The sequence below is a fragment of the Nothobranchius furzeri genome, chromosome 5 (genome assembly GCF_043380555.1).
Source record: "Nothobranchius furzeri strain GRZ-AD chromosome 5, NfurGRZ-RIMD1, whole genome shotgun sequence".
Taxonomy (NCBI): Eukaryota; Metazoa; Chordata; class Actinopteri; order Cyprinodontiformes; family Nothobranchiidae; genus Nothobranchius; species Nothobranchius furzeri.
In genome coordinates this window covers 17,068,474-17,083,824 of record NC_091745.1, presented here as the reverse complement: position 1 = coordinate 17,083,824, position 15,351 = coordinate 17,068,474, and the positions used below count along the sequence as shown (strand labels likewise).

General features: G+C 32.4%; 1 protein-coding gene across 1 annotated transcript in view; it reads left to right on the top strand.

The window, feature by feature from the left end:
- Positions 1-15,351, top strand: part of LOC107373895 (heat shock 70 kDa protein 1) — a 230,475-nt gene that overhangs the window by 8,654 nt on the left and 206,470 nt on the right. The gene's annotated exons all lie outside the window — the stretch shown is intronic.

Here is a 15,351-nt window from a genome sequence, read left to right as displayed (position 1 = left end):
CACAATGATCAGTGTTGTATAACAGCAGGGGGCGCTGTGGAGCACAGTTAAAAGCAGAAAAGTATAATGGGCTTTATCTAAAAATACTTTTAACTAAGTTATGGGATCGCATTGATTTAATAGTCTAAACTCCAGTCAAGTCACTTTAAATCATAATGACTTTGACCTCCTGAGTTATCATCTGGTCCTGCTTTTATCAGGATCAGCTGGAGCTGTGCTATTTACAACTTGTTCTGGATCCTACCTCAGCATTTAATCAGTTTTCTCACTCACTCCCAGAACTGACACAGACGGTCCTGTTCTCTACTTTTAAACACTTGTTGCAAAATAAAAAAAAAACAATCTCAGAGTTTTAACATCAATCTCCTGCCTGAAACTAAGATTTCATGAAACCACTGAACTAAATCTCATTTCAAAATTTGAATTTGAGAAACGGGAAGTAATTACAAAGTTTGAGTTGTTTTAATTGAATACTCAAAAGGTTTGCAGAGTCGGGTGGTATTCATATTTTTGCATCATTGATGAAAAATATTTTTGCCAAGTGTGTTTCCTGTATGATGTATAATTTGTTGTCAGACAACCAGAGCTTTTATGATTGAGTTTTAATAATGAGTTTTAATAAATTCATTTATTCATTATGCAAGTTAAAGAATCTCAATGTTTGTTGAATTAGTGAGTCATCCTGGTTTATACCTGCATTATTTAAGCTATTACATTATTATTAGAATTTTAATAAAATAAAAAAACTGAAGCAACTATACATTTTAGTGAGCCTGTTGAAAAGTTTACATATGAACTTTAGTACTTTTTAAACTGTTTAATAGACTTCACTACTGAAAAAGCTATGATGTCCCAGAGATAAAAGCTTAATGGTAAAATGTTTTTATTTTCTGTCCTGAAATTTAGTTCTGATAAAAACAAACCTCTCAGCTTTAGGGAACGAATACTGAACGTTACCAATATTTCATTTCATTTAGTCTCTAAAACGAGGACGGACGACCTCGGAGGAACAAAAGGTGTGTTTTATGTTTGGGTCTTTTTAGTCTGTTGGCTCGACTTTAGCAGGTTCCAGAAGTCAACAGAATCAGAACCAGCAGACTATTTTATTGAAACTGTAGTTAATTCAGTTTTAGGGGAAATGTTTATAGCTTGTAAAATAAAAATGTTGAACACATGAAAGAGTTCAAAAGCCCAACAGTGGTTTGCTCTTATTTTGTTTTATTAAACTAAACCTAAATAGTTGATCCATTAATAAGATACAATCTGATTATTGAACATTTTTTAATCTAAGAGAAAGCTGAAAATAGTGGAGGGGCAATAATGAAACATTTGCTATAAAATAGGAAAAGTGTGTGTGTGTGTGTGTAACCATTTATGGACAAATAGATTTTAAATCAACATTAAATCAATGAAAAGTTTGATTTGGGTTTAGGGTTTGATTTGAGCTCCAGACTTGTTTCTTTTTCCAAGTCCTGTTTGAATTAATCAGAACTACATTTAATAACATAAAAAAATCCTAAAAGCAAACAACGCTTATGTGAGTTCTTGTTTTATGGCTTTTATAGCAGCTTAAAAGGACAAAGAATATTTCTAAAATCCAAAATCTCATTAAAATAGCTTTAATCATTTGTGCATTTAGGAAAAAGCAGCAGCTAAAAAATTAGCGGCTAAAGTAACTTCTAGTGCTCTCCTCCTTTATTCTCTCCATTCCTCACTTTGTTTCTCTTCATTCTTCCTCTCCTTAACCCTTCAAAAGATTTAATAAACAATTAAATCTGTTATATTTCACATGTTCATCTGCAACGCATGAGAATGGATATGAATCTGAGTAATAATTTGTTCCACATTAATAATAATAATAATAGGCTATTGTTTCAGTGTAATGGAATACGAAGTAAAACCTGAAACTTTACAGAAAATTCTTTATTATATATAATTAGTCCAGAGACTAAACATTTCTGTTTTTTTATGTTAATAATCTGTTCTATTTATTATTTGTAATGAAAATAACAAATTGGATCTTAACAATTCTAAAATAAAACATGCACAATAAAAATCAGGTTTTATTTGGTTTTGATTAGATGTTACTAAAATGTTTATAAATAGTAAGCACAAATGTAAATGTTCTTGAGATTCTCATTAAATAGATGAAATTGTGGAGATAAATCCAAGACTGAGTTACTAATCCAAGGTAAATGTAAAGTAAGCTTTTTGAGATCCTTGATGTGTTCAGACAAAACATTTAAATTTCATTTTCTTCTATTTGTGTTCTGAAATAAATATTTCCATCAATAACCTGCTGAAGGTTCACCTGCTATCACCTTATTAGTGTTTGTGTGATAAAGTCAAACAGTAAATAAGAATTTCTCTGTCATAAAAAAATTAAAAGCAGATTTTTTGTCAAATCCTTTTATGAACTTACTTTCCTGCTGCGTTCCTCCTCAGCAGCTAATAAAAAATAATAAAATTCCTCCACCAACTGTATCTCTCCTCCATGCATGACCACTAACTGAATTTGTAATTTGGTAATTTGTTTGTTTGCACAATAAAATATACATCAAAAACATGAGAATAGCAAATATATATAATAAAAAAATAAATACAGTGCAGGAGGGCGCAAGAAAGCCAAATTCGGCTTATATAAAGCCTCCATCTATAGTTCATAATCTAGTAAAATTTGCAAGTACTAAGTTGTTTTTAAACATAACAAGCAAACGGAAAGTGGAAAAGTACATACAATTTAACTGAAAAAAAAACACCATCCTTTAATATCTTAAAACAGAATACAACTACTAGAAAACATAAAAGTTACTATACATGCTCTCCCTTTATTAGATGGCTTTTAACTGCTTTTTAAATACTTCCACAGTAGAACACTGGATTGCCAGATAGGAAAAATGGTTCCACAGAATTGAACCCCTATGGAAGATTGTCCTAGACCAGAAAGATATTTGGGGGGTGAAGACACATCAACTATCGTGTGAATGAATGAGTGAATTAGCTCTAAAGAAAGTTTTGAATTGTCTGGGTATTTTACCATTTGTCTTGTCAATAAAATCCTATAAATGAAGACAAAAATTTGGTGAATATTCAATTCATAGATGGTCAGTGTGTTTAGCCTCTGAAACAAAGGAACAGAAGATGCGTGTAGTTCAGATCTAGTTGCTATTCTGACAAAGCGTTTCTGAAGGAAGTAAAATTCTGTTAAAGAGTAGGGAATGTGCTACCCCAGATCATGTTACAGTATGCAAGATAAGGATACACTAGACTATAATACAATGTTGGAAGACATTTTGTAGAGACAAGAGGGCTCATTGTCCTTATACGATTGATTTTTTTTTTTACTAACTTAACATGCATTTTCTAATTTAATTTCTCATCAACAATAACTCCCAAAAATTTTACAAATGAAACTTGTGGTAGTTCAGTGGCATCAATTTTAATTAGATTTGTACCTATATTTGGATTTTTTCCACTAAATTTAATAAAATTAGATTTACTGATATTTAAAGATAATTTATTCAATTTGAACCATTCGTTATAGGCAGCTAATCCATAATTGACCTTCTCAATCAATATTTCAAAATTTGGATGTGGTAGATACCACTAGAGTTGTGTCATCTGCAAACATAATTGGTGATAGTGTGACAGAGACATTAAATTTTATCATTTATATAAATAAGGAACAACAGAGGACCCAAAATTGAACCCTGTGGTACCCCACAATCAAGCTTAGCTCTGTTACTGGTTAACCATTTGTGAGTGGTATGTCTAAAACCATATTTGTGCAATTTAGCTAAAATTATTTTATGATTTACAGTGTCGAAGGCTTTAGAAAAGTCCAAAAAAAAAAACACTGCAAGTGAATTCATTGTTTTCCAGGGCAGTTGAAGTTTTGTTGGTCAGGTTGAGTAAAGCCATATAGGTGGAGTGATTTTTACGAAAGCCATATTGGTAATCAATAACTGCATATCTATCTAAATGATGAATTATTCTATTTAAAACAATTTTTCCAGAATTTTTGAAAAACATGACAAAATAGAAATGGGTCTATAGTTAGAAAAAGTAGAAGGATCTCCTGCTTTAAACACGGGGACAACTTAGTTCATCTGGTACAAAACCTGTTTGAAGAGACAAAAGAGATAAAAGAGCGGTTCTAAAATAAACAGTTTCACCTGCTTAATAAGTAATACTGATATGTTATCGAGCCCAGCTGCAAATGTTTTTAATTGGTCAATGATATAATTTACTTCCTGCCAATCAAGGGGTCTAAATGATGGCATAACAGGAAATTAACCTTTGAAGTCCAGAGGATCACCCTCACAACTTGGAATTACATGAGCTAGTTTTTTTTCCCCCAATACCTACAAAGAAATTATTAAAATGTTCAGCTATATCAAACGGGTTATTCATAGAAACTTCACCATCTTCAACGATAGATGGTTGTCTCTGAAGAATCCTGTAATAACTTTCCAAAAAGATTTTATATTGTTTGAACATTTATAAAATTTCTTGCTAAAATAGTTTTTTTTTTCCAAATCTAATAGAATTTGTGTATTTATGATTAATTTATACGCAGCATGATTCATCTGAGTAGGATTTGAAATATACTTTTTATATAGTTAATTTTTTTCTTTAAAAGCTTCCTCAAGGCAGATGTATACCACTCCCTATTAAATGCTAGCTTAGCTTTATTGACAGATCTAGCCAAAGGAAAACATTTATCAGAACAGTTTGAAATAACTGCCATGAACTTGTGATATGCAAGATCAGCATTATTCTCCTTGTTACCCCCCCCCCCCCCCCAGGAGGTGTCAGCTAACACATCTAAACTCACTAAAGTTTTGCTTACTCGTAATTCTGTTAAATAATATTTTCTTTGTATTTCTAATCTTCTTTTCATCTAAATCAGAAAATTGAAAAATGGGAAAGTGATCAGACAAATCAGAGTACAAAATACCAGATTTCATGTCTGTCGAGCAACATCAGTTAAGATGTTATCAATTAGGGTTTCTGATTTTTCATTAACACGAGTTGACATATGGATCAAAGGAAAAAAATAATTTGAATAAAGAATATTTAAAAAATCCCCAATAAGATCATCAGATTTATATTTATGGAGAGTTAAATTAAAATCCCCCAAGATATAATGATGCTTTCTCTCTCTGTTAATAGCCTCAAGTAACAAAAATATACTTTCATTAAATTCTTTAATATTCGTATGTGGTGGCCGATAACTCCCACAATAATGTTCTTCCCATTCAAGCCATAGATGGTTCCAAAGTAAGAGATTCTACTTCATCTGCTGTTGAATCAATGTCATTCCTCACTTTGAAATCATACTGAGAATGGACAAACAGGGATACTCCCCCTCCAGATCTATTAGCTCTTACTCTGTCAGCTGATTTGTAGTTTGTTATATTAAACATTTCTTTTGAGTCCTCTGAAAGCCAAGATTCTGATAGCACTGTAACAGAAAAATCATGATTGAGAGATGAAAGATAATGAATGAAACCATCCAACTTCCTTGGTAGAGCTCTAATATTCAGATGAAAAGTAGAAAAGGAATTTGCAGGCAAAGAGGCACATGAGTCGCTAAGCTGGGATTCATAACCATTATACATGTACTCGAGCATATACTAATGTATATGTATATACATTATACATAAACTCGAGCAGTTAAACGAGGAAAAGAAATTTAAATCAGGGTCAGCTTCACTGTCGTATGAATCAAAAGTGATGAAGTCAGAATGAGTCTGAGGTTCTACGTTTCTCCTGAGGTTGTTTGGTATAAAATGTGATGGAGACGTCCTACAGGCTCTCCATCGTGTCCACATTTACCCGTCTTCTATCCTGGTTTCCCTCGTTCTGGTCTCTGCTGGTCTGTTTGAAGTTCCTCCTTTATTCATCATCTCTGATGTTCTGCCTGCCTGACATCTGAACATGTTTTTGTCAATAATTTAGAGTAGAACGTTATTTTAATCCATCACAGGTAAACGATGTGGTTCTGCGTGTATTAAAACAGTTCTACAGTCAGCGTGGTTCTGAGTAAATATGATCACACTCCTAAAATCATCTGATTTAGCTCAGAGAATGGAAATAAATTCTTATTTGTAAATAGGGTAAGAAAAAAAAGATCAAAACATCTGAATAGTTTTGGATAACATATTTATGAAAAGGTAATGGAAAAATGGAAATTTAAAGGTCATAAGAATGCATCATAATAACCAGTATCTGGTTAATGTGGATCCTGCCTCAGCATTTAATCCAGTTTTATCTCTCTCACTCCCAGAACTGACACAGATGGTCCTGTTCTCCACTTTTAAACACTTGTTGCAAAATAAATGTTGAATCTCAGAGTTTTAACATCAACCTCCTGCCTGAAACTCAGATTTCATGAAACCACTGAACTTAATCTGATATCTCAAAAATTGAATTGGAGAAACAGGAAGTAAATACCAAGTTAAAATTGTTTTAATTGAATACTCAAATTAAAGGTGTGCAGAGTCAGGGGTGGTATTCATATTTTTGCATCATTGATGAAAAATATTTTTGCCAAGTGTGTTTCCTGTATGATGTACAATTTGTTGTCAGACAACCAATCAGAGCTTTTATGATTGAGTTTTAATAAATTCATTTATTCATTATGCAAGTTAAAGAATCTCAATGTTTGTTGAAAATTAGTGAGTCATCCTGGTTTATACCTGCATTATTTAAGCTATTACATTATTAGAATTTTAATAAAATAAAAAACTGAAGCAACTATACATTTTAATGAGCCGGTTTAAAAGTTTACATATGAACTTTAGTACTTTTTAAACTGTTTAATAGACTTCACTACTGAAAAAGCTATGATGTCCCAGAGATAAAAGCTTAATGGTAAAATGTTTTTATTTTCTGTCCTGAAATTTAGTTCTGATAAAAACAAACCTCTCAGCTTTAGGGAACGAATACTGAACGTTACCAATATTTCATTTCATTTAGTCTCTAAAACGAGGACGGACGACCTCGGAGGAACAAAAGGTGTGTTTTATGTTTGGGTCTTTTTAGTCTGTTGGCTCGACTTTAGCAGGTTCTAGAAGTCAACAGAATCAGAACCAGCAGACTATTTTATTGAACCTGTAGTTAATTCAGTTTTAGGGGAAATGTTTATAGCTTGTAAAATAAAAATGTTGAACACATGAAAGAGTTCAAAAGCCCAACAGTGGTTTGCTCTTATTTTGTTTTATTAAACTAAACCTAAATAGTTGATCCATTAATAAAATACAATCTGATTATTGAACATTGTTTATCTAAGAGAAAGCTGAAAATAGTGGAGGGGCAATAATAAAACATTTGCTATAAAATAGGAAGTGTGTGTGTGTGTGTGTGTGTGTGTGTGTGTGTGTGTGTGTGTGACCATTTATGAACAAATAGTTTTTAAATCAACATTAAATCAGTTTAAAGTTTGATTTGGGTTTAGGGTTGGATTTGAGCTCCAGACTTGTTTCTTTTTCAAGTCCCGTTTGAATTAATCAGAACTACATTTAATAACATAAAAAATCCTAAAAGCAAACAACGCTTACGTGAGTTCTTGTTTTATGGCTTTTAGATTATGTTGGAGTTTTTATAGCAGCTTAAAAGGACAAAGAATATTTCTAAAATCCAAAATCTCATTAAAATTGCTTTAATCATTTGTGCATTTAGGAAAAAGCAGCAGCTAAAACATTAGCGGCTAAAGTAACTTCTAGTGCTCTCCTCCTTTATTCTCTCCATTCCTCACTTTGTTGTTTCTCTTCATTCTTCCTCTCCTTAACCCTTCAAAGATTTAATAAACAATTAAATCTGTTATATTTCACATGTTCATCTGCAAAGCATGAGAATGGATATGAATCTTAGTAATAACTTGTTCCACATTAATATTAATAATAATAATAATAATAGGCTATTATTGTTTCAATGAAATGGAATACGAAGTAAAATCTGAAATTTTACAGAAATGTCTTTGTTTTATATATAATTAATCCAGAGATGAAACATTTGTTTTATTTTTTTTTTTTCATTTTAATAATCTGTTCTATTTATTATTTGTAATGAAAATAACAAATTGGATCTTAAAAATTCTAAAATGGAACGTGCACAATAAAAATCAGGTTTTATTTGGTTTTGATTAAATGTTACTAAAATGTAAATGTTCTTGAGATTCTCATTAAATAGATGAAATTGTGGAGATAAATCCAAGACTGAGTAACTAATCTGAGGTAAATGTAAAGTAAAGCTTTTTGAGATCCTTAATGTGTTCAGACAAAACAGTTAAATTTCATTTTCTTCTATTTGTCTTCTGAAATAAAATAAGTATTTCCATCAATAACCTGCTGAAGGTTCACCTGCTATCACCTTATTAGTGTTTGTGTGATAAAGTCAAACAGTTAAATAAGAATTTCTCTGTCATAAAAAAATTAAAAGCAGATTTTTTGTCAAATCCTTTTATGAACTTACTTTCCTGCTGCGTTCCTCCTCAGCAGCTAATAAAAAAATAATAAAATTCCTCCACCAACTGTATCTCTCCTCCATGCATGACCACTAACTGAATTTGTAATTTTGTAATTTGTTTGCACAATAAAATATACATCAAAAACATGAGAATAGCAAGAAAGCCAAATTCGGCTTATATAAAGCCTCCATCTATAGTTCATAATCTCGTAAAATTTGCAAGTAATAAGTTGTTTAAAACATAACAAGCAAACGAAAAGTGGATAAGTACATAAAATTTAACTGAAAAAAGACACCATCCTGTAATACCTTAAAACAGAATACAACTACTAGAAAACATAAAAGTTACTATACATGCTCTCCCTTTATTAGATGGCTTAACTGCTTTTTAAACACTTCCACAGTAGAACACTGGATTGCCAGATGGGAAAAACGGTTCCACAGAATTTAACCCCTATGGAAGATTGTCCTAGACAAGAAAGATATTTGGGGGGTGAAGACACATCAACTGTCGTGTGAATGAATGAGTGAATTAGCTCTAAAGAAAGTTTTGAATTGTTTGGGTATTTTACCATTTGTCTTGTCAATAAAATCCTATAAATCAAGACAAATTTGGTGAATATTCAATTCATAGATGGTCAGTGTGTTAAGCCTCTGAAACAAAGGAACAGAAGATGCGTGTAGTTCAGATCTAGTTGCTATTCTGACAAAGCGTTTCTGAAGGAAGTAAAATTCTGTTAAAGAGTAGGGAATGTGCTACCCCAGATCATGTTACAGTATGCAAGATAAGGATACACTAGACTATAATACAATGTTGGAAGACATTTTGTAGAGACAAGAGGGCTCACTGTCCTTATACGATTGATTTTTTTTTTACTAACTTAACATGCATTTTCTAATTTAATTTCTCATCAACAATAACTCCCAAAAATTTTACAAATGAAACCTGTGGTAGTTCAGTGGCATCAATTTTAATTAGATTTATACCTATATTCTGCTTTTTTCCACTAAATATAATAAAATTAGATTTACTGATATTTAAAGATAATTTATTCAATTTGTACCATTCGTTATAGGCAGCTAATCCATAATTGACCTTCTCAATCAATATTTCAAAATTTGGATGTGGTAGATACCACTAGAGTTGTGTCATCTGCAAACATAATTGGTGATAGTGTGACAGAGACATTAAATTTATCATTTATATAAATAAGGAACAACAGAGGACCCAAAATTGAACCCTGTGGTACCCCACAGTCAAGCTTAGCTCTGTTGGGAAAACATCCTTTAGCTGAAACGAGCTGGGTTCTTTTAGAAATGTAACTGGTTAACCATTTGTGAGTGGTATGTCTAAAACCATATTTGTGCAATTTAGCTAAAAGTATTTTATGATTTACAGTGTCGAAGGCTTTAGAAAAGTCCAAAAAAACACTGCAAGTGAATTCATTGTTTTCCAGGGCAGTTGAAGTTTTGTTGGTCAGGTTGAGTAAAGCCATATAGGTGGAGTGATTTTTTACAAACGCCATATTGGTAATCATTAATAACTGCATTTCTATCTAAATGATGAATTATTCTATTAAAAACAATTTTTCCAGAATTTTTGAAAAACATGACAAAATAGAAATGGGTCTATAGTTAGAAAAAGTAGAAGGATCTCCTGCTTTAAACACGGGGACAACTTTTGCAACTTTTAGTTCATCTGGTACAAAACCTGTTTGAAGAGATAAGAGCGGTTCTAAAATAAACTTTCACCTGCTTAATAAGTAATACTGCCAGTCATCGAGCCCAGCTGCAGATGTTTTTAATTGGTCAATGATCTCACTTACTTGCTGCCAATCAAGGGGTCTAAATGATGGCATAACAGGGAATGAACCTTTGAAGTCCAGAGGATCACCCTCACAACTTGGAATTACATGAGCTAGTTTTTTCCCCCAATACCTACAAAGAAATTATTAAAATGTTCAGCTATATCAAACGGATTATTCATAGAAACTTCACCATCTTCAACGATAGATGGTATTTCTAAGGAAACTGTGTCTCTGAAGAATCCTGTTAATAACTTTCCAAGTAAATTTTATGTCGTTTGAACATTTATAAAATTTCTTGCTAAATAGTTTTTTTTCCCAAATCTAATAGAATTTGTGTATTCTGATTAATTTATACGCAGCATGATTAATCTGAGTAGGATTTGAAATATACTTTTTATATAGTTAATTTTTTTCTTTAAAAGCTTCCTCAAGGCAGATGTATACCACTCCCTATTAAATGCTAGCTTAGCTTTATTGACAGATCTAGTCAAAGGAAAACATTTATCAGAACAGTTTGAAATAACTGCCATGAACTTGTGATATGCAAGATCAGCATTATTCTCCTTGTACACTTCCCCCCCAGGAGGTGTCAGCTAACACATCTTTAAACTCACTAAAGTTTTGCTTACTCGTAATTCTGTTAAATAATATTTTCTTTGTATTTCTAATCTTCTTATCACCTAAATCAGAAAATTGAAAAATGGGAAAGTGATCAGACAAATCAGAGTACAAAATACCAGATTTCATGTCTGTCAAGCAATTAGTTAAGATCTTATCAATTAGGGTTTCTGATTTTTCATTAACACGAGTGGACGTACGGATCAAAGGAAAAAAAATAATTTGAATAAAGAATATATTAAAAATCCCCAATAAGATCATCAGATTTATATTTATGGAGAGTTAAATTAAAATCCCCCAAGATATAATGATGCTTTCTCTCTCTGTTAATAGCCTCAAGTAACAAAAATATACTTTCATTAAATTCTTTAATATTCGTATGTGGTGGCCGATAAATAACTCCCACAATAACGTTCTTCCCATTCAAGCCATTAGATGTTCCAAAATAAGAGATTCTACTTCATCTGCTGTTGAATCAATGTCATTCCTCACTTTGAAATCATACTGAGAATGGACAAACAGGGATACTCCCCCTCCAGATCTATTAGCTCTTACTCTGTCAGCTGATTTATAGTTTGTTATATTAAACATTTCTTTTGAGTCCTCTGAAAGCCAAGATTCTGATAGCGCTGTAACAGAAAAATCATGATTGAGAGATGAAAGATAATGAATGAAACCATCCAACTTCCTTGGCAGAACTCTAATATTCAGATGAAAAGTAGAAAAGGAATTTGCAGGCAAAGAGGCACGTGAGTCGCTAAGCTGGGATTCATAACCATTATACATGTACTCGAGCATATACTAATGTATATGTATATACATTATACATAAACTCGAGCAGTTAAACGAGGAAAAGAAATTTAAATCAGGGTCAGCTTCACTGTCGTATGAATCAAAAGTGATGAAGTCAGAATGAGTCTGAGGTTCTACGTTTCTCCTGAGGTTGTTTGGTATAAAATGTGATGGAGACGTCCTACAGGCTCTCCATCGTGTCCACATTTACCCGTCTTCTATCCTGGTGTCCCTCATTCTGGTCTCTGCTGGTCTGTTTGAAGTTCCTCCTTTATTCATCATCTCTGATGTTCTGCCTGCCTGACATCTGAACATGTTTTTGTCAATAATTTAGAGTAGAACGTTATTTTAATCCATCACAGGTAAACGATGTGGTTCTGCGTGTATTAAAACAGTTCTACAGTCAGCGTGGTTCTGAGTAAATATGATCACACTCCTAAAATCATCTGATTTAGCTCAGAGAATGGGAATAAATTCTTATTTGTAAATAGGTAAAAAAAATCAACATCTGAATAGTTTTGGATAACATATTTATGAAAAGGTAATGGAAAAATGGAAATGTAAAAGTCATAAGAATGCATCATAATAACCAGTATCTGGTTAATGTGGATCCTGCCTCAGCATTTAATCCAGTTTTATCTCTCTCACTCCCAGAACTGACACAGACGGTCCTGTTTTCCACTTTTAAACACTTGTTGCAAAATAAATGTTGAATCTCAGAGAGTTTTAACATCAATCTCCTGCCTGAAACTCAGATTTCATGAAACCACTGAACTTAATCTGATATCTCAAAAATTGAATTGGAGAAACAGGAAGTAAATACCAAGTTAAAATTGTTTTAATTGAATACTCAAATTAAAGGTTTGCAGAGTCAGGGGTGGTATTCACATTTTTGCATCATTGATGAAAAATATTTTTGCCAAGTGTGTTTCCTGTACGATGTATAATTGGTTGTCAGACAACCAATCAGAGCTTTTATGATTGAGTTTTAATAAATTCATTTATTCATTATGCAAGTTAAAGAATCTCAATGTTTGTTGAAAATTAGTGAGTCATCCTGGTTTATACCTGCATTATTTAAGCTATTACATTATTAGAATTTTAATAAAATAAAAAACTGAAGCAACTATACATTTTAATGAGCTGGTTTGAAAGTTTACATATGAACTTTAGTACTTTTAAAACTGTTTAATAGACTTCACTACTGAAAAAGCTATGATGTCCCAGAGATAAAAGCTTAATGGTAAAATGTTTTTATTTTCTGTCCTGAAATTTAGTTCTGATAAAAACAAACCTCTCAGCTTTAGGGAACGAATACTGAACGTTACCAATATTTCATTTCATTTAGTCTCTAAAACGAGGACGGGCGACCTCGGAGGAACAAAAGGTGTGTTTTATGTTTGGGTCTTTTTAGTCTGTTGGCTTGACTTTAGCAGGTTCTAGAAGTCAACAGAATCAGAACCAGCAGACTATTTTATTGAACCTGTAGTTAATTCAGTTTTAGGGGAAATGTTTATAGCTTGTAAAATAAAAATGTTGAACACATGAAAGAGTTCAAAAGCCCAACAGTGGTTTGATCTTATTTTGTTTTATTTAACTAAACCTAAATAGTTGATCCATTAATAAAATACAATCTGATTATTGAACATTTTTTAATCTAAGAGAAAGCTGAAAATAGTGGAGGGGCAATAATAAAACATTTGCTATAAAATAGGAAGTGTGTGTGTGTGTGTGTGTGTGTGTGTAACCATTTATGGACAAATAGATTTTAAATCAACATTAAATCAGTTTAAAGTTTGATTTGGGTTTAGGGTTGGATTTGAGCTCCAGACAGTCTTGTTTCTTTTTCAAGTCCCGTTTGAATTAACCAGAACTACATTTTAATAACATAAAAAATCCTGAAAGCAAACGACGCTTACGTGAGTTCTTGTTTTATGGCTTTTAGATTCTGTTGGAATTTTTATAGCAGCTTAAAAGGACAAAGAATAATTCTAAAATCCAAAATCTCATTAAAATAGCTTTAATCATTTGTGCATTTAGGAAAAAGCAGCAGCTAAAACATTAGCGGCTAAAGTAACTTCTAGTGCTCTCCTCCTTTATTCTCTCCATTCCTCACTTTGTTGTTTCTATTCATTCTTCCTCTCCTTAACCCTTCAAAAGATTTAATAAACAATTAAATCTGTTATATTTCACATGTTCATCTGCAAAGCATGAGAATGGATATGAATCTGAGTAATAACTTGTTCCACATTAATATTAATAATAATAATAATAGGCTATTATTGTTTCAATGTAATGGAATACGAAGTAAAACCTGAAATTTTACAGAAAATTCTTTATGATATAAAATTAGTCCAGAGACGAAACATTTCTGGTTTTTTCATGTTAATAATCTGTTCTATTTATTTATTATTTTTAATGAAAATAAATCAGATCTTAACAATCCTAAAATAGAACGTGCACAATAAAAATCAGGTTTTATTTGGTTTTGATTAGATGTTACTAAAATGTTTATAAATAATAAGCACAAATGTAAATGTTCTTGAGATTCTCATTAAATAGATGAAATTGTGGAGATAAATCCAAGACTGAGTAACTAATCAGAGGTAAATGTAAAGTAAGCTTTTTGAGATCCTTAATGTGTTCGGACAAAACGGTTAAATTTCATTTTCTTCTATTTGACTTCTGAAATAAAATAAATATTTCCATCAATAACCTGCTGAAGGTTCACCTGCTATCACCTTATTAGTGTTTGTGTGATAAAGTCAAAACGGTTAAATAAGAATTTCTCTGTCATAAAAAAATTAAAAGCAGATTTTTTTCCCCTGAACTTTGAAACATTTTTAGTCTGGAGAAAATGGTGTCTGGTTTATATTTAATATTAGTTTGGTTACAACATGTCTCACCTCCCTTCTCCCTCTCATAACCGCCATAATCCACTCCTCCCTCTTACCGGTATATTTCCCTCACTTTTCAAAACTGCATCTATTACTCCAATATTAAAAAAACCGGCACTGATCCCAATAATTTCAATAATCTTTGTCCCATCTCAAATCTTCCCTTTCTTTCAAAAATCCTAGAAAAAATAATCTGTTCAACTCCTTGCTCGTCTCACCCTCAATAGCCTCTATGGGCCCTTCCAGTCTGGTTTTTGACCTGGCCACAGTACAGAAACTGCACTCATAAAAATCACTAACAACCTCCTCACTGCTGCCGATACTGGACTGCTCTCCATTCTCATCCTCCTCGACTTGAGCTCAGCCTTCGATACCATCTCTCACACCATCCTCCTCCATAGATTGTCTTACCTTGGCATTTCTCATACCCCGCTTGATTGGTTCTGTTCATATCTCTCTGGCCGTACTCAGTTTATTCAACTCAAATCCTTCACTTCCCGTCCCTTCCCTGTCACTACTGGCGTCCCCCAAGGCTCTGTTCTCGGTCCACTCCTTTTCATCACTTACCTTCTTCCCCTGGGAAATATTTTCTGTAAATTTGACATCCATTTTCATTGTTACGCGGATGACACCCAGCTCTATGTATCCTCCAAACCCTCCTCTTCACTCCTTCCTTCCTCCCTCACCAATTGTTTATCTGAAATCAAAAACTGGTTCACAAACTTCCTCAAACTTAACAGTGATAAAACAGAAATGTTACTTGT